This window comes from Cricetulus griseus, chromosome 2 (assembly GCF_003668045.3).
Source record: "Cricetulus griseus strain 17A/GY chromosome 2, alternate assembly CriGri-PICRH-1.0, whole genome shotgun sequence".
Lineage (NCBI taxonomy): Eukaryota > Metazoa > Chordata > Mammalia > Rodentia > Cricetidae > Cricetulus > Cricetulus griseus.
Genome location: NC_048595.1, coordinates 395,547,199 through 395,567,801, shown reverse-complemented (window position 1 = coordinate 395,567,801; position 20,603 = coordinate 395,547,199). Strand labels below are relative to the sequence as shown.

The 20,603-nt window shown below is 43.3% G+C and overlaps 1 protein-coding gene and 1 pseudogene across 2 annotated transcripts in view; one reads left to right on the top strand and one right to left on the bottom strand.

Moving 5' to 3' along the window:
- Positions 1–12,121, bottom strand: part of Spats2 (spermatogenesis associated serine rich 2) — a 63,140-nt gene extending 51,019 nt beyond the window's left edge. Inside the window, exon 1 of one of the 2 annotated variants that reach the window (XM_027396516.2) lies at positions 11,969–12,121. The gene's annotated coding sequence lies outside the window, so the exon portion shown is untranslated. The remainder of the gene's footprint in view (positions 1–11,968) is intronic. The other variant, XM_027396517.2, reaches the window with a different exon arrangement.
- Positions 12,122–14,802: 2,681 nt separating this feature from the next.
- Positions 14,803–16,925, top strand: LOC113831614 (annotated as a pseudogene).
- Positions 16,926–20,603: the final 3,678 nt, after the last annotated feature.

Here is a 20,603-nt window from a genome sequence, read left to right as displayed (position 1 = left end):
GGTAAAACAACCACCATACATATAAAATTTTAATCCCAACACTCGAGAAGCAGAGGTAGGTAGATCTCTGTGAGTTCAAGGCCAGTCTGGTCTGCAGAGTGAGTTCCAGGACAGCCAGGGCTACCCAGAGAAACCCTGTCTCAAGCTGCCCCCCATTTTTTTTTTAATTCTTAAATGTACAGATTGTATTTACATTTATGCCTGACTTGTGCAGGAAAACTAAAACAGCTTCAGATAAACTAACTGGCCCCAACAAAACGGCTAAAGGTAAATTGGAAGAGACCAACAAGAATGATAGCAGTCAAGGTAACTCATACCTATAGGAAAGGAATTGCAGGGGCTGGAGAGATGGCTCAGAGGTTAATACTGGCTGCTCTTCCAGAGGTCCTGAGTTCAATTCCCAGCACCTACATGGTGGCTCACAACCATCTATAATGAGATCTGGTGCCCTTTTCTCACATGCAGGCATACATGCAGGCAGAGCACTATATACATAATAAATAAATAAATCTTAAAAAAAAAAAAAAGAAGAAAGAAAGAAAAGGAAAGGAGTTGCTTTCTCCACTATGTGAATACTTCCAACCAGACATTCTGAAAGGGGGTAGCTTTCATCTGCTAAGTCACTAAACACCCTGAATTATTTAGCAGCAGTTTAATTAAGCTTTCTTCACTTTTTTCTAGACAGTCAAATGTTTGTTTTAGCAAATACCAAGAAAAATATGATCATAATTAATTTAGTAGGAATAAAATACATATCCTGTTTTATGATGATTCTTTAAATAGTGAGTAATACAGATATTTAGGGCTGTTTCTTAGGATTTACTTTCATGTTATGAAAGTAAAGTGTATGAGTGTTTGCAGTCTTAGGATTTACTTTCGTGTTACATGTGTGAGTGTTTGCAGGTGTGTAAATCTTAGGATTTACTTTCATGTTATGTGTGTGAGTGTTTGCAGGTGTGTAAGTGCACCACAAGAGAGCACCAGACCCCCTGGAACTGGAGTTCTAGAGGGTTATAAGATACCAGGTCCTCTTCAAGAGCAGTAAATGCTTGGTCTCTAAGAATCTCTCCAGTCCCAATCCATGACTCTTCCATCCCCTCAACTATTTAAAGAGATGTTATATTACTGTATTGAATAGTTTCTAAAAGGAAAAAAGAAAAGGTTAGTGGGTGTACTATAATCCCAGCACTTAGAGGCTGATACAAGAAGACTGCTGGGCATCCAAGGCCAGCCTGGGATACATAGCAAAATCCTATTTCAAAAAACAAAAACATCTACTTAACCTATAATATGGTTGGGGTTTCATTTGGTTTTCTTTTGTTGTTGTTTGAAGAAGGTTATCACTGTGTAGCTCTAGATGACCTGGGACTGAGAGACTGGCCTGTTTCTGTCTCCTCAGTATTGAGATTAAAGGCATGTACCACTATGTCCTACCAACATGGCTTATTTAAATATTAGTCTGGGCTTTGGGACTAATAGTAAAGAAAAGTCTAATTCAAATAGAGGTGGATCTCTCTTGCTCACAGGGCAAATATTTAGATAGGGGTTTGTTTTTTTTTTTTTTTAAGTTTTATTTTTTGTTGTTGTTCACGATGGCCTGGAACACACACACTCTTTCTGCCTACTTGTATGTATTGTTGTTATTACAGGATTATACAGTCATGCTAGCCTGTCTATACAAATTTCCAACTTAGCAAGCACTGCTTTCACAATGAGCCTCCCCACAACCACCTAGTCACCTTTGCTTTGTTCCAAATTTCTAATGTTTCAATAAAATTAACATCAGACCTGTCAGAAACTGCTGAGCATGGTTGGACACACCTGTGACCCAGAGGCCAAGCTGAACTACATACTGAGTTCTTGTCACAAAAACAAAGTAAGGTCTGGGATTGGAGAGATGGACAGTTCAGCAGTTATAAGCAACACCTTTTGCTCTTGCAGAGCACCCAGGCTGAATCTGAGCACTCAACCACACGGTGGCTCACAACCAACTCTAGTTCAGCAATCCCACACCCTTTTCTTGTCTCCCTGGGCATCAGGCATGCACAAGGTAAGGTGTATACACATTAAAGACAGTTTTTTAAAAATTTAAAACTAAGCCAGGCGGTGGTGGTGCAGGCCTTTAGTCCCAGCACTCTGGAGGCAGAGGCAAGCAGATCTCTGTGAGTTCGAGACCAGCCTGGTCTACAAGAGCTAGTTCCAGGACAACCTCCGAAGCCACAGGGAAACCCTGTCTCGAAAAACCAAAAAAAAAAAAAAAAAAAAAAAAAAAAAAAAATTGAAACTACTCCTAATAATATCAAACATAAGATATTACAGAGAGAGAGAGAGAAAGAGAGAGAGATCAGGATGGTGGTACATGTATATCACTCAAGGGGCTCAGGGAGAAAGTTTTACAGCTTAAAACCAGCTCAGGGTACAGAATGAGACTCTTGGAAAGAATTTAAAAATAAAAAAAGTCTGGCTCCAAGTTTTTGTAATGCACAAAACTAACAGTCTACATTTACTGGAGCAGCAACAGTCATAGAAAGGGCCTGAGAAAAACACAAATCAATTTTTTCCTATTCCATTTGCCCTGAAAGGTGCATACAAGTGGGGTACATGGACTTAATAACTTTTAAATTTCCAGTGTGTATTTTCCCTTCACAGCTGGAATAGATACTTTGTTAGATGTAGACTTGGTTGTTATTTATTTTTGCTTTTTTAATTTAATTTTTATTTATTATTTCATATGCATTTGTGTATTGCCTGCATGTATGTCTGTGTCAGGGTGTCAAATCCCCTGGAAATGGAGCTACAGGCACCTAAGAGCTGCCATGTGGATGCTGGGAATTGAACTCTGGCCCTCTGGAAGAGCAGTCAGTGCTCTTAACCACTGAGCCATCTCTCCAGCCCATCTTTACTTTTGAGACAGGGTCTTAGGCTGTCCCCAACTTGCTATGTAGCCAAGGATGATCTTAAATTTCTTATTCTCCTGCCTCCATCTACCAAGAAAAGGGCTTACAGACATAAACCAGCTTTCCCAACTAAAAGGTAATTAATTTTCTTTTCTTTCTGAGATGGGGCATAACTATGTTGCCCAGGCCAGCCTCATGTTATGAACTCAAGCAATTCTTGTGCCTCAACCTCTCATGTAGCAGGAGCTATAGGCATCTTTCACCATGTCTACCCGTAATGAATTTAAAATAGCTCCTATGCTCTAATACCACTATTAACTGGGTGTACCGCCCAAATCTGTAATGCCAGAATTCAGGAGGGTGAGGCAGGAGGATCAAAATTTGGGAAGGCAGCTTGGGCAACACCGTTAGACACAGTCGAAATAAAGGAGGCATGGAAAGAGGAGGGTGGATAAGAGTGAGCCATCATTTGAACTGATCTCTTTTTAATTTTTTGTATGTATGTATGTATGTATGTATGTATTATGTATGTATGTATGTATGTATGTATGTATGTATGTATACAGTTGGGACTGGGAGCAGAAGAAGGCATTGAATCCTTTAGAGCTGGAGTTATAGGCAGTGTGTGAGCTGCCTGCTGTGGGGCCTCGGAACTGCACTCAGGTCCTCTGCAAAAGCAGCAAGTGCTCTTAACTGCTGGGGCATCTCTCCAGTCCCCAAGTCTCTTTTTGAAAAATGAAAATAGACAAAAAACAAAATAAATAAAACAAAAAAGCAGTTAATAATATACTTTGGCTATTTCACAGTGGCCAGTAGAATATGTAAGAATTCTATGTTCAAGCCGGGTGTTGGTGGCGCACGCCTTTAATCACAGGCAGAGGCAGTTGGATCTCTGTGAGTTCGAGACCAGCCTGGTCTACAAGTTCCAGGACAGCCTCCAAAGCCACAGGGAAACCCTGTCTCAAAAAGTCCAAAAAACAAAAAAAAAAAAGAAAAGAAAAAGAAAATTCTATGTTCTCAGTTTCATTGTCCAATCAAAAATGTAGGGCTGGAGAGATAGCTCTACAATTAAGAACACTTGCTATTCTTACAGAGAACCCAGATTAGGTTCCCAGCACTAACATGGAGGCTCACAACGATCTGTAACTCCAGTTCCAGGGATCTGACAGCCTCTTCTGCCCTTTAAGAGCACCAGCATTCTCATGGCACACAGACACGCATGCAGGCAAAGCACCTACATACATCAAATAAAAATAAAACTTTAAGGGGCTGGAGAGTTGGCCCTGCAGTTAAGAGCTCCTGTTGCTCTTGTAATAAAATGGACCTGGGTTCAGTTCCCAACACACATGGAGGCTCACAACCGTCTACAACTCCAGTTCCAGGGGATCTAGATTTATCTGACCTCCACAGGCAGTATATGCACACAATGCATACACACACAGAGATAACACCCACTAACATCAAATAAAAATAAAACTTCTAAAAAGAAATAAAACAAAGCATTTCAATGAACCTTATTGTAAACACTGTCAACCTAACAGGAGATTAGGCAAACAATCTCAAAAAAGTTTGGATTTAAACCACCATCAAGTCTGGATCTAAGCGAATGCTGACTTAGTCCTATGGTGGCTCGGCATCACTAACCATTCAGAACATAAGTACATTAGCTTCTTGTCCTTAACAAATTTCATTATATTCATTAAGTACAACAGACCGGATGGGTGTGGTGATACACACCTTTAATTCCAGCACTGGGAAAGAAGCAGATAGATCTCTGTGAGTGCTAGGCCAATCAAATCTACAGAGCAAGTTCCAGGCCAACTAGGACTATTCAGTGAGTTCCTGTCACAGAATTAAATTTATTATTAATTAAAATATAAATATAATAGAGCCCCTCTTGCTGAGATCCTTACATAAAGCATTTGTCCAGAATATGCAAGTGGGCTTACAAAGGCAATGTATTAGAAAGGTATAGCTAAACAAAACAAGCTGAAAGGCCACTTCTGCTACACACTAATGCGTACTTAGAATCTGAGTAACAATAAGCCAGCAAAAGCCAGCTGTGTGCTAACCACATCAACAAGCTATAATCATAGACCAAGTGGGTAATTCAAGGGAGAGTAGTGTTCTACGATCAAGAGTAAGCTTACAACAGTAGCAAGCCAATTACCACCAAACAGATCCAAGTATTCAACACAGAAGACACTGCAGGTTTTACAAACTGATGTTTTCACTGCTACCCAGACCAAAACGAACTAATAACACAGTATTTTCAAGTTTAAACTGTTCTTTCAATTATATATATATATATATATATATATATATATATATATATATATATATATATATCCTCACTCAAATACATTATACAATGGTCTTACCCTAAACCTCCTCCTCAATATCAACATGTCATTCTGCTGACTGAGTAATGTCAAAAGACTCCATCTTACCAACAATCCAATGTTAACTCAGGGTCTAGGCCAGTAAAAAAGCCTCATGCAACTTGTGAAAAAACCCAAAACTTGTAATCAACTTGTACCTAACCACAAATTTGTCACAGGACACTGGCTACAGAAAATAACTTTAAGCTAGGCTATATCTTCATCCTGCAGAATGTCTTAGAGGCCTGGGGCTTCCACAGACTGTGTAGTCAATGAAGCACACTTTAAAACCCAGTCCTGCCGGGAGTTGGTGGTGCACGACTTTGATCCCAGCACTGGGGAGGCAGAGGTAGGCGGATCTCTGAGTTCGAGGCCAGCCTGATCTACAGAGTGAGTGCCAGCACAGGCTCCAAACCTACACAGAGAAACCCTGTCTCGAAAAACAAAAACAAACAAACAAAAAAACCACCAGTCCTACTACTAGCTGCCGTGCTGTGAGGGAACACTGACAGTAAATGCTGGCCCCTGGTGAATCCTCACTAGTCAGCAACCTAGGAACAAAGGGTTTATGAGTCTCAAATACGTAAAATAGCTCAGGACCAATTCCACTATCAAGCAGTTAGCCTGAGCTTCAGACAGACCCCTCTACAGTGTGTGTGTAACCTCACTAAGTTTCCACAAAGCTCCAGGCAAACATCGTATGAACCTATAGGCAAGATGTAGGGATAATTAACCTCCAAAGAACATTTAGAAAAATAAAATAGAAGGTGAGACCATCCTTAGGAACATTTTGGTATAGTTATTTTCTTTTTTTTTTTTTTTGGCTTTTTTGAGACAGGGTTTCTCTGTGGCTTTAGAGGCTGTCCTGGAACTAGCTCTTGTACACCAGGCTGATCTTGAACTTACATAAAACCGCCTGCCTCTGCTTCCCAAGTGCTGGATTAAAGGCTTGCACCACCACCGCCCAGCTTGGTATAGCTATTTCAACCTTTATATTTGGTATTATGTGACAACTCATCCTCATGGAAAGAAAGAAAATGGAAAACTTCCTGTTCTGCTCAAGCATTCCAGCTAACTATGACAAATATTTGAAGTAGCTGGGTGTAGCAGCATACATCGGTAAGATACTGAGGCAGAAGGATTGTTTCTAGTTTCCAGGCCAGCCTTGACAGACCAGCCTAGACTACACAGTAAGACTCTTGTCTAAAAACAAAAAACACAACTGAACAAAAAAGTGCAAGCATATGGAGTCGGATCATTTTCAATGAATGAACTAGATATAAAAGATCAATAGCAGGCCTGGTGTTGGTGGAGCACATCTTGATGCCAGCACTCAGGAGGTAGAGGCAGATGGATCTGAGTTTGAGACAAGCCTGATCTAAAGAATGAATTCCAGGACAGCCATAACTACAAAGAGAAACCCTGTCTCAAAGCAAACAAACAAACAAACACACAAACAAAACATCAACAGTAACCAGCAACTGATACATGTAAAACCTGTTTACAAGAAGAAAAAAGTATACCCAAGCAAGTGTATCGGAAATTTTCTCCACTCCACTATTGACACTAGGTAGGTAGGTAGGTAGGTAGGTAGGTAGGTAGGTAGGTAGGCAGGTAGATAGATAGATAGATAGATAGATACATACATACATACATACATACATACATACAACACTCTGAAAATGGCATCACATTTGCATATGTGGATAAAAAGATCTGCATAACATAAATGGTTCCTTCTACATTAGAAAGGTGATCAAAACATTTCCTTTGAAATCATTTCTACAAGTGTTCTGCCAGTATAGACAAAGTTTTAAACAAGCACCACCCTTATACATAAGGTGGAATGCCATATTCAGTTGAGCAGGTATTGAAATTACCATTCTGAAATAACTAAGCTTCCTCAAAACATTCAATGCAGAGAGGAAGGCACATGTCTGGAAGGGAAAAGTAAGAGGGCAATATTGAGCTCAAGGCCAACCTGGATGACTGCCATGGTGGTTTACACCTTTAATCCCAGTGCTAATGAGGTTAGAGGCAGGCAGACCTCTGTGAGTTCCAGGCCAGCCTGATCTACATATTGAGCTCCAGTACAGCCAGGGCTCCACAGGGAGACCCTGTCTCAGAACAAATGAACACAAAGCCTAGACACTGAATTCCATGCCAGTTTGGGCTACAGAGGGAGATCTTGTCTCACAAAACAAACAAAAAGCCAGGTAGAGTGGCAAATGCTTATAACAAGCATAGTACTGACTGGAGGATCAGGAACTCAAATACGCTGCATATTAAAGTTGAAGTCTGTCTGGGCTACATGTTCTTTGTTGTTGCAGTAATGTTTTGGGAGATGGTCTAGTGCTATAGCTCAGGCTGACCTTGAAACTAGAGAGGCAGTCCTCAAGACTCAGTCTCCAGAGTTTTGGATTGAGGGCACAAGCACCTCACCTGGCTTGATTCAGCAATATCACTAAAAACTGAAAGAACTTGAGTAGATACTATTCAAAATAGCCCAAAGACAAAAAGCAATGTAAATGTCCACTGAGGATGTATAAACAATGCAGCATGGCAAGCTGCAGTAGTGAGCACCTGGTCTCAGCTACCTAGGGAATAAGGCAAGAGGCTTATTTATTTGAACCCAGGAATTCAATGGTATAGTGAATGTAACTCCAAATTCAATCCCCAGGGCACGTGTGTGTGTGTGTGTGTGTGTGTGTGTGTGTGTGTGTGTGTGTGTGTGTGTGTGTGTGTGTGTGTGTGTGTGTGTGTGTGTGTGTGTGTGTGCGCGCGCGCGCGCGCGCGCGCGCGCACACACGTATGCAGGAGAAAGGGGGGAATAAATACAGGATTCCATTATCATGAAATACACAGACTAGTCAAACTCATGGAGGTAAACAGGAGAATGATGGTTGACAGAGGCTCAGGAAAGAATGAGGAGTTGATGTTTGATACCCATTGATAGTTTCCCTTTCAGAAGAAAAAAGTTCACAGGACATCTGATAGTGTCCAACCATGTGAAAGTGCCTAATGCTGTGGTCTGTACATTTAAAATGGTTAAAATGTCCTCTAATCTGATTCTAGTTTAATAAATAAATAAAATAGTAAAATTGTGTGGCTTGCTTGTTTGAGATGAGGTCTCGCTGTGTAGACCTGACTGACCTGGATGTATATTTTACCATAGTAATAAAAAAATAAATCAATCAAGAAAGAATAAACCCTTTGTGGCAAAACATCAAGAAAAGTGGTAATGCTTTGCTGTCTAGAGCCCAGATGATTTTCCCAATAAGTCAGGCCCTTGGTACAAAGTGGGTGGACAGACAGGCCATCCTCATGACACACACTAAGCAGCTAACCTACTCTACAAGGTCTTTTGGTCACATAAATAATGGACTTCTCCTTCCCTGAAACAGAACAAACAAAAGTTTTTCCTTCCAGTCTCCAGAGAAAGCAGCAAGACTGATATAAGCAGATGTACTTCTAAAAGAGAAGTAAAGTGATCCAAACAAGTGGTGTCTTTTTCATCCCCAGCTTTAACATGGTGGTTCTACAATGGGAAACTACAAGTAGCAATTAAAAAATAGTCAATATAAATTTCTGTTGATACCAATATTGAGTAACTACATAGTTTAGCACCTGGAATACATAAAACTTCAACAAAAGAAGATACTTTCCCCTCCCCGCCTCCCTTCTCTTTCCTCCTCCCTTCCCCTTCTGTTAGTAACCAGCCTCGGTAGCCTATTAGCCTCCCCATGGACTGTGCTGATGTTTTGACCAGTAGCCTACAGCTAGCTCCTCCCTCAGGCCCCAGCTGTTTCTCTGTTCTATTCATTCTGGGTTTCTAGCAGTAAGTATCCTGTCTATATTTAGAAGCAATGCCAGTATCAACTGCGGGATCAACAGGTGCTTGGAGAGCACTTGAGCACTGAGCACTTTTCAATTGTTTCCCCAAGATAATTAGTTCTGGCTCTGCAACTGGCTATCTTGACTTCTGTAAGAGCGAGTGCACTACACTACAGACTACTTCAACTAGACTAAACAGATCTTGTGAGTGTGATTACAAGACAAATCTTAGTGAGATGGTTTTAGCACTAAAACTAGAACCCAGAAACTTTAAAACCAAAAGAGCAATAAACTTTTCCAAAATTCTACTGATGGAATTATTCTACCATCGTTTGCTGTAGTCAGATGTGGTAGTACACGCAACATATGGGAGGTTAAGGCAAAAAGATTTAGGAGAACCTGGGCTTTATTACAAGACCATATCCAAAAAAACAGAGATGGAAGGAATCGGAAAACAAGAGGAAACAAATTACTATCATCATATCAGACTCAAGTTTCAACCAGTTCATACTGCTTTACAACAGCCAAGATAGGAGTAGGAGTTTGAGAGATGGTTCAACAGTTAGGAGCTCTTCCAAGAGTTGGGCTCCCACATCAGGAAGCTCACAGCTGTCTGTAACTCCAGCTCCAGAAGATCTGACACCCTTTTCTGGCCTCCAGCATACACAGACAGACAGACAGACAGACAGACAGACAGACACACACACACACACAGATTTTTTTTTTTTTGAAAAGGATACACCAATTCATTCCTGAAATTCCAACGACTGAGAGATTAAGGTAAGAGAGGATCACAAAAAGATCCGAGGGAGTCGGGGCTTTAGAGTGAAACCCTATAAAAGCACCATTTAGCCAGGCATGATTGCTTCATTTACCTGTAATCCCAGAATTTTGGAGCCTGAGACAGAGTCAGTTATTACGAATTACAAACCAGCTTTCCATATAGACTGATATCATCTTAAAAAGAAAAAAAAATTAAGTACAATTTAGAGACCTGTCAAATAGCTCTAGTGGCTAAGAGCATGTACTGTTCTTCCAGAAGATCAGAGTTCAATTCCCAGTACCCACTTCAGGAAGCTCAAAACTGACTATCTCCAGTACCAGGGAATCCAACCCCCTCTTCTGGCCTCTGGAGATACTTCACTCACATGCACAAATACAATGACACACATGATTTAAAATAATAAGTAAGAATTTTTTTCCCAAGACAGGGTTTCTCTGTGTAACAGCACTGGCCTTGGTCACTCAGTAGTCTACTGGTCACTCAGTAGACCAAGCTGGACTTGAACTTACAAAGATCTGTCTGCCTCTGTTTCCAGAGTGCTGGGACTAAAGGTGTGCACCACCACCACCACACCAGCCAGAATTTTTAAAAGTATAATTAGATGATGATTTGTAGGTATTTATAAGGTAGTCTAATGCTGTCTGCTATCAGAAACATTGCTGGAAAATATAAATTGGTGACTGCCCAGAAATTTTAGTTTAGATGAGTCAGCAAAATGTAACACCTCACAAATGAAAAGTTTAACAGAGACATCTATGAATATGTAATGATAATGGCAGTCAGTGTTATATCAGATTCAATCTGGAAATACAAGTATCAAGAAAATACAAGTCTACCATAGTAGCTCACACCTGTAATCCCAGTACTTGGTGAGTATGAGGCAAAAGACTACCATTTCAAGAGCAACTGGGTTACACAGTGGGTTCCAAGCTAGTCTGGGCTACAGAGTAAGACCCTCCAAAAAGCGGGAGGGTGGGTGGATACAAATCCCACAACCCAGAAATACTTTTTCACAGTATCCCCAAATCATCTTAACTCAAACTGGAAGGTATTGAGGCAGCTTATCGTTAGGAATTAGCATCACTGGACAATTTCTCAAAACAAAAACAATTCTCTTCCCCAAGTACAAAGCCAGAATTAGATAGTTTGTGAACATTTCTCAGTGGGAAACTGAAATTCTAACAAAGGATGAACAATTTAGATTTTTGTCGCAGCTATTCATTACTTTCCAGTCCAAACACCTTGAGCTCTGCAGTATCACTGACCTCACTCCTAGCAAGATATTTCTGGTAATGTGTCCTCTCCTGCTTCAGTAAATTCAGAGAAATTATGTATAGTACAACAGACTTGCTGAGCTGATCTAGAACAAATATTACAGCTTTGCCTTACAATAATAAAATGGACTACAAATAGAAATAAAATTGTTGAAAGACTGGCTTGCATGTCTCACCAAGGGGCCAAGACTAAGACTAACCCACTTTCTAAAAAAAATCCAATCATCCTGGATGGATTAAGAGACGACTACCCCTCTAGTGCACCTATCCTACACTGTGCTTTAATTCAAGACCGAACTCGTATTTCTTTGCCTCTCTTTGCCTTCTCTAGTCCGTTTTCCTCTCGAATTCTCAAATTGTCCTTAAGTCCCATGACGGCACTTGCGTCCTATGGACCGCTGACACCCAAGCAGAAGACTTCATACATGCCCCCTTTCACTGTACTTCACGTTTCGAATGACCCATTAATTCATTCTTTTCCGTCACGCACGTAGTTTTCTAAATCCAGTACCACACACACGCTCACGCCAGGGTCCCCCTCACTCCATTGTTTCTCCGGCCTATCCTTTGGAAACTCCCCAACTCGGACCCGTGTGCTTCGCTCGCTCCATGAATCCCACAAACCCTCGGCCCTCTGAACACTGCAGGTCCCAAAGGGCCCCCGGCCCCCTCCTCTCGGTACCCCAACCCCCAACAACTGCCCCTTCTCTCTTTTCCCTACCTCGAGCCTCCCCCCCCCCTCCACCTCTGGCCCCTCTCACCCCTGCCACCCACTTCCCCCAACACGCTCAACCTCACCAAGCCCGGGCTCCCTGCAGTCGCCGCGTCCCCCAGTTCCGGGCTCTGCGTCCCGGACGCTCCTGGGTCTGGGATGAGGAAAAGAAGAGCCTCCGCCTCCTCCTCGTCCTCGTCCTCGGGAGCCGCCGCCGTCGCTGCCGCGCTCCTCCCCGAGCTCGCCCAAGGCCGGACGCCGCCCCGCCCCCACCGCCGCCGCCGCCTTTCCCCGCTTCCCTCAGTCCGCCGGGCGGCGGGCAGAGACTCGCAGGCGCGGCTGGGGCTGGAGTGCCCGCGGATCCACAGCGACCCTCGCCCGCACTCGCGCCGCTCGCCCGGCTCGCCCGCCTCGGAGCCCGCGCGTGCGCGTGCGCGTACGCGCGCGCCCCAGCCAGCCAGAGCGCAGGGGCGCGTGCTCGAGGCCCGCGCGACGCCGCTGCACCGCGCACGCGAGGTGGTGGCGGACGGGGGGCCGCGCAACGGGGTACCGGAGCGGGGACCCGAGCGGGGACCGGAGCTGAGGAGGCCCCGCTTCGCGCGAGGGCGCGCGGCCGGCTGTGGACGCTGGGCCGGTCGGGTTACCGCTCCTCCCAGGCGCTCCTCCTTCGCGCGCCCGGGTTTGCCGGAGACCCGGGATTACTGAGGAGGGGTTGGAGGAGCGAGTCAGGGGACAAACGTAGAAGGAACGGCGAGAGCGTCCGCGTGCGGGACAGCCCAAAGGCTGGATGAAGCGGCTGGGCTAGGATAGCGCGCCCAGAAGTGAAGAGCCGAGCGGGAACTGACGGAAAGAGCCGAAACTCTCCGGAGGTGGCCGAAGGTGGTCCTGGTCCGCAAGGGAGGTCGGTCCTCTCTCTCTGGCTGTGTACAATTCAGCCGCTCGCGACCACGCTGTTTTAACTATGACCCCTTCCGGACCCACTTGCTCCTAAAGGTCATTCCAGAGCCCCAGGGCCACTCAGCCTGGTGGGACAGGGTCAGGAGAGAGGATGTGTGGGCGAACAACTCAAATCCCTCTACGTGGCAGTGCTTAGTAACGCCTGTTGTCGAATCTTTCCGTTTAAGTACCTGTTTTCGTAATCAGTACTCCAACCTCTCCAGGGCCAGAATCATCTCTAGTATTGATGATGTGTCTTTTGAGTTAGCGTCTTACGGGCTGGGTTGGCTGGTCTAGAGAGACAGAGGCTAGAAAGGGCTCACTTGTCTGACCCACATGCAAGCCGAGGAACTTACTTTAAACATGAGATCGGTTTCGACGATTATTTTTTAAATCTGGATTGTGACTTTGTACAAGACATTATAGGCAGTGGTGGCGCATGCCTATAATCCCAGCATTTGGGAAGCAGAGGCAGGCGGATCTCTGTGAGTTCGAGACCAACCTAGCCTACAGAGCTAGTTCAGGACAGCCTCCAAAGCCACAGAGAAACACTATCTCGAAAAAAACAAAACAGACAGAAAAAAAAAAAAAAAAGACATTCATGTCACAGTTTCAAAAAGGTTGGATACACCTGATAGAAACTGAGGTTCAGACTAAATCACCACTGAAAATATTAATCCTCACATCCTTTGACGCGAACCAACCAAAGGGGCTTTGAACAGGCTGAACTACCTCAAATTTGGGCCGTGCTTTTAAATGGGCACTACGGGCAGGACACAGTTTTGGTTTCCATACATTTCTCACTCCAGTTCTAGGTCATATAATTGACTACTACACCATGTGTCAACCAAGTCGTTATGTGATCCTTGTTTGCTTTGCTTTGCACGGTTTTGTTTTTGTTGGGACAAGATCTGGCTACTAAGCTTCTGCAAGCCTCCACCTCTGGATCCTCCTGCCTCAGTCTTCTGAGAACTAAGAGGTCCAAGGCCTATGACCATGCTGATGGGCACTGGTGCCCTCCACCCCCTTGGCTTAAACATGATAGAAACCGTTCTTTTTAAATGTAATTTTAATATTTTAGATTGATATCTTTTATATGTCTGAGTGTCTTGCCTGCATGGACGTGTTCTGTGGTTGCTGGGAATTGAACTCAGGACCTCTGAAAGAGCAGCCAGTGCTCTTAACCTCTGAGCCATCTCTCCAACCCCCAAGACACTGTCTTTTTAAAAAGAAACAAGTTGCTGGGTGTAGTAGCACGATCCTTTAATCCCAACACTCAAGAGGCAGGTGGGTCTCTATGAGTTCAAGTCCAGCCTGGTCTCCATAGTGAGCTCCAGGTGCCCAGTTTTATCTTCCTTAACTTTGCATGGGTAGGAGATAAAAAAAAAAAAAAAAAAAATCTGGAACCACACCAGTTGTGATGCACATCTGTAATTCCAATACTCAAGAGGCTGAGGGTAGAGGAAGCCCAAGTTTCAGACCAGCCTAGGACTATATAGTGGGTTCTAAACCAGCCTGAGATGAAGCACAGACTGGAGAGATAGCTCAGTGGTTATGTGCACATACACTGTTCTTCCAGAGGACCTCAGTTCAGTCCCTAGCACCAGCATCAGATTACTCATAACCACCTGTAACTCCAGCTCTAGGGGTATCCTACACCCCAGCTTCTATGGGAGCACCTGCACTCTTGTGATTACACACAGACACATACACATAATTTGAAAAAATAATAAATTTAGCTGTGGTGGTGAATGCCTCTAGTCTCAACACTTGGTGGGGGTAAGGGTATGTGACTTTGAGGCCAGCCTGGTCTACAGAGGGAGTTCAGGACAACCAGTGCTACACCAAGAAACCCTGTCTCAAAAACAAAAACAAAATTAAAACAATGCTGAGCAGTGGTGGCACACGACTTTAATCCCAGCACTCGGGAGGCAGAGGCAGGCAGATCTCTGTGAGTTCGAGACCAGCCTGGTCTACAAGAGCTAGTTCCAGGACAGCCTCCAAAGCCACAGAGAAACCCTGTCTCCGAAAAAAAACAAAAAACAAAAAAAAAAAAACCTCTGAAGTACGATGAGCCCTGGTTAACACGTGTACAATCTACTCCAAACATAATTATCCAGATTTAAAAGGCAAATGGCATAGTTCAGTTGGTAAAAGTGCTTGTCATACAAACATGAGGATCAGAATTGTTCAATTCCTGGAACCCTTCTGAAGAAACAAAACAAGAGTGGTGGCTTGGCCTTGTTATCTCAGCATTAGGTGAATGCTGGGTTTGGAGATGGGAGAATTCCTGAGGCCGACCTGCAAGCCAGCCTAACCTACTCGGCACATTCCAGGCCAGTTTTTGTCTCAAGAAACAAAAGATGAGCTCTCTCTGTCTTCTCTACCCCGGGAGCAGCTCTCCTGTCTTGACCCCTCACCCCAGAAAATGCATGCCTGCTACAAGTTCATCTCTACCCGCTCCTTGATCAGGAGCACCTCTCAACTGCTGAGTCATCCCCGAATCGACCACAGACAGGATGGGTGAGGGCTTCAGCACTTGGCAGCCCCTCGTCCTCCAACCTTACTCATGCCTAGCCGCAGCCTCCAAACCAGCGTCATTTCTAGAGACATCGACACAGCCGCCAAGTTCATTGGGACTGGGGCTGCTACCGTTGGGGTGGCTGGCTCTGGGGTTGGGATTGGGGCTGTTTTTGGGAGCCTCATCATTGGTTATACCAGGAACCCTTCTCTGAAGCAACAGCTCTTCTTCTACGCGATTCTGGGCTTTGCCCTCTCAGAGGTCATGGGGCTCTTTTGCCTAATGGTGGCCTTTCTCATCCGTGTGAAGCAGCTGTCTCCACTTCCACCTCCCGTAGTTCTTTCGTGTCCCGTCTGCCCTGTGTGTTCCTTTTCCTGTACCTCCCCAGAAAGTCTTGGGAAAGTGCTTGGCTCAAACAGAAGACAAATACTGTATTAAGAAAAAAAAAAAAAAAAAAAAGATGAGCACTCAAGAGGAAGAAGCAGGTCGATCTCTGTCGTTTGGAGGCTACTTCCTGAGCTACATAGTGAGTGCCAGGCCTGCCAAAGCTACTCAGTGAGACCCTGCCTAAAATAAATCGTTTTTTAAAATTTTGCCTATTTGGTACTTTCACTTATAATGACAGCTACCAATTATTTTTGCCTTTAAGTTACATTGAAATATTTTCATTATCGGCAGCTGAAGGGCCATTTTCAATTGGAAAAATTCATTTACATCTGCGGTAAACTTGATTTTGATGAGAAGTTACACCAGATGAAGAAAAAAATTAGATGAGCATCATTTTAAAATTAATGTACTTAAAGTACAGAGGAAAAGTGTGTATATATATATATATATATATATATATATATGGCTTTGTTTTGAATGATATCTTTTCCCCCAATCCTTAATGTAAAGATTTTGTGCTATAACTTTTAGAGCCATACAAATAAGAGTGCTAAACTGTGGACTTAAAAGTAGGTGTGTAAAGCCAGGCGTTGGTGGCACATGCCTTTAATCCCAGCACTCCGGAGGATCTCTGTGAGTTCGAAGCCAGCCTGGTCTCTAGAGCGAGTGCCAGGATAGACTCCAAAGCTACACAGAGAAACCCTATCTCGGGAAAAAAAAGAAAGAAAAGAGAAAAAGTAGGTGTGTAAATATTTTCAATCAGTAGTACTTGGAAAATAAAAATATTTTTAAAAGTCCCCCCCACCACCACCACACACACACACACAACAAAAGACTAGGTCCTCTGCCTACTTAAGAAACTAAGTCAGCTGGGCAGTGGTGGTACTCGCCTTTAATCAGAGGCAGGTGGATCTCCAATCAGGAGGGAGAGACAGATGGATCTCCAAATTCAAGATCAGCCTGGCCTACAGAGCAAGTTCCAGGACAGCTAAAGCTACAGAGAGAGAAACACTGTCTCAAAACAACAAAACAAAACAAAACAAAAAAACAATAGAAGAAGAGCATGTGATGCCAGGTACCCCAACGCCTTGGGAGGATGGGGCAACAGATCAAGGGTCTCAAAATAGTAAATCATGAGAATGGTGTTTTATTGTTCTTTCCTTTTTTTATTTTATACCATTATTTTTTGGTTTTTCAAGACTGGGTTTATCTGTTCAAGGACAGTTTTGGAGCCTGTCCTGGAACTCACTCAACCAGGCTGGCCTCAAACTCACAGAGATCCTCCTGCCTCTGTTTCCCAAGTGCTATGATTAAAGGCATGTGCCACCATCAAATGGCTCTTATTTATTATTTTAAAAATACCATGCCTTTAGCCAGATGGTGGTGGCACACACCTTTAATCCCAGCACTGGGAGGCAGAGGCAGGTGGATCTCTGTGAGTTTGAGGCCAGCCTGGTCTACAGAGTGAGTTCTAGGACAGCCAGGACTACACAGAGAAACCCTGTCTCAAAAAACAAACAAAAAAAATTTCAAAATAAAAATGGCAATCACGGTGGAGTATTCATATCTCAGCACTGGGAGGCTGAGGTTGAAGATTGTAAGTTTGAGGCTTTCTGGGTTGTATAACTAATCCTGCCTACCTGCTATAAAAATGTTTTATAATTCATAAGGCACTCTTTACACATTGTCTCATTTGATTGCCTCATCATTCTTGTGATATAGGCAACATTGTCCCCATGTAAGAAATGAGAAACTGAACCCTAAGCGTGTTAAATAATTTATCCACGATTACAGATTTATTAAATGTTTTGTTATTTACTTTGGGAGAAAACAATTCTTGCCCTTAAGGAATTTGGTGAAGTTAAGAAAATACTTGTAAAAAGGAGAAATAACAATCACACAACAAATAGTAAGAAATGCTCGAAGCTGGGCAGTGATGGCACACACCTTTAACCCCAGCAGAGACAGGTGGATCTCTGTGAATTTGAGGTCAGCCTGGTCTACAAAGTGAGTTCCAGGACAGACTCCAAAAGCTACAGAGAAACGCTTTCTGGAAAAACCAAAAAGAAAAAGAAAAAGGGGGCTAGAGAAACGGCTCAGAGGTTAAGAGCACTGGCTGCTCTTCCAGAGATCCTGAGTTCAATTCCCAGCAACCACATGGTGGCTCACAACCATCTATCATGAGATCTGGTGCCCTCTTCTGGTGTGTAGTATACAAGCCAGACAGAATGCTATATACATAATTTAAAAAAAGAAAAAGAATGTTTGAGCCTGGTGTTGGTGGCGCACACCTTTAATCCCAGCACTCGGGAGGCAGAAGCAGAGGCAGGCGGATCTCTGTGAGTTCGAGACTAGCCTGGTCTACAAGAGCTAGTTCCAGGACAGCCTCTAAAGCCACAGGGAAACCCTGTCTCGAAAAAAAAAAAAAAAAAAAAAAAAAAAAAAAACCAAAAAAACAAAAAAAAATGTTTGAGAGACCAGTACAAATTAGCAATTTAGACAAGAATACTAAAGGAATTTGAAGGGAAAAGATTACTAAAGGTAGAATTAATCTGTGAAGATATCATTTAGGGATAAACCTTAAGCTAGGTCATAAAGGAAATGCAAAGATAACAGACTAGCCGGGAGGGGGCGAATATGATAAGAAATGGGAGTGATATCAGCAAAGCTAGGAACAGCAAAACAGCCAACACCCGAGGGAGAACTGGAGCTTGAAGGGTCTTACATGGCCGTATGCCCCCCTCAGTTACAGAAGGTCACCTCTTCTAAGAGAAGTAAGTTCCTACTCCCTGGGCCCAATTTAAGCAGTCATTGGCTTTCAAATTCCAATTATACAGAAATGCAGTAATTTTAAACTGCTGTGGGTTCCAGGAAGGAAAGATAGAGAGAAAAAAAAAATCAAGTCTGGAGTGGAAAGTAACAGGAGCCTTAATGGGTCTGGAAACTTCTGAAAAGAATACCTTGATAGGCCCCCAAGCCCTTCCCTTTCGTTTGTTTGTTTTTTGTGTTTTTTTTTCAAGATTTTATTTATTATGTATACAACATTCTGCTTCCATGTACAGCTGCACACCAGAAGAGGGCACCAGATCTTATAAGGATGTTTGTGAGCCACCATGTGGTTGCTGGGAATTGAACTCAGGACCTCTGGAAGAACAGCCAGTGCTCTTAACCTCTGAGCCATCTCTCCAGCCCTTTTGTGGTTTTTAAGACTGGGTTTCTCTGTGTAGCCTTGGCTCTCCTGGAACTCTAATTGTAGCTCAGTTTGGCCTCAGGCTCACAGAGACCTGCCTGCCTCTGCCTCCTGAGTACTGGAACTAAAGGTGTGTGCCACCACTGCCTGGCAAGATTAAACTCTTACACCTCCAAGCCTGACTCCTTTAGTTTTTATTATTTTAAATGTGTGTGAGTGTTTCCCTGAGTGCATATCTGCAACATGGGCCTGCAGAGTTCAGAGGTAAGTTTTCTTCAGTCCCTATCTCCCACACATAAGCAATTTTATTTATTTATTTGTGTGTGTGTGTGTGTGTGTGTGTGTGTGTGTGTGTGTGTGTGTGTGTGTGTGTGTAAGAGCCAAGTTTAGACTTGGAGAGCAGTTAAGAGAGCCCATGCTTCTTTTGCAGAGAACCCAAATTTGGTGCTCAGTGTCTGTGTCAGTGACTCACAGACCACATATAGCTCCATCCCCAGAGGATCTAACACCATCTCTAGGCCTCCTTGAGAACTTGCACTTATATCATGCACAGGTCCCCACCATCAGAAAGACACACACACTCACATACACACACTCACATACACACACACTCACATACACACACTTTTTTTAAGGATTTATTTATTGTGTAGTGTTCTGCCTGCATGTACCTCTTCATGACAGAAGAGGGCACCAGATCTCATAATGGATGGTTGTGAGCCACCATGTGGTTGCTGGGAATTGAACTCAGCACCTCTGGAAGAGCAGCCGTTGCTCTTAACCTGAGTCATCTCTCCAGCCCCCCCCCCACACACACACACAATTTAAAAACAAATAAAAGCCAAGTTTTCAAGTTAACTGATTGACTGCCTGGTTTTTCTCAGCACTGAAGTAGAACTGAGATCTGAAACATTTTGAGTTAAAATTGTCCTTTTCACTGAACAGTGGTGGCTCACACCTTTAGTCCCAGCACTTAGGAGGCAGAGGCAGGTGGATCTCTGTGAGTTTGAGGCCAACCTGGTCTACAGGGTAAGTTCCAGTACAGTCAGGGCTACACAGAGAAACCCTGTCTTGAAAACCTCCCCACAAAATAAATAAATAAAAATAAAAAAATTTTCCTATTCAACTTTCCCATACAGGACAGTGTTTTATTATGTTGAAACTTGCTAAAAATACTTAAACTGCAGAAGTCCAAAGTCCTTGCTTAGCATTATAATCTGCAAATAAACAGAGGGATAGATAACAGTTTGGGTGAGCAGTGTAGTGGGACAAAGGAAGAGAATTGTATACAAAATAGAAAGAAAAGAAAAAATTGTTAAAATGACATCTCATTTAGCCAAAATGGCACATACATTTTTGTTTGTTTGTTTGTTTGTTTTTGTTTTTCCAGACAGGGTTTCTCTGTATTGTTTTGTAGGCTGTCCTAGAACTCGCTTTGCAGAATAGGCTGGCCTCGAACTCGCAGAGATCTGACTGCCTCTGCCTCCTGAGTGTTGGGATTAAAGGTGTGCACCACCACTGCCCAGCAAAAAAAATATAATCTTAAAAAAAAAAAAAAGATAACAGGTGCTAAAAGCAAAACAAAGCCAGCTTCTCAGTACACATGACTGGAGGTCAGAGGTCAGAGAACAGCTCTCAGGAGTTGGTTCTCTTCTGCCACCCTGGGATCAAAGGTTTAAACTCAGGT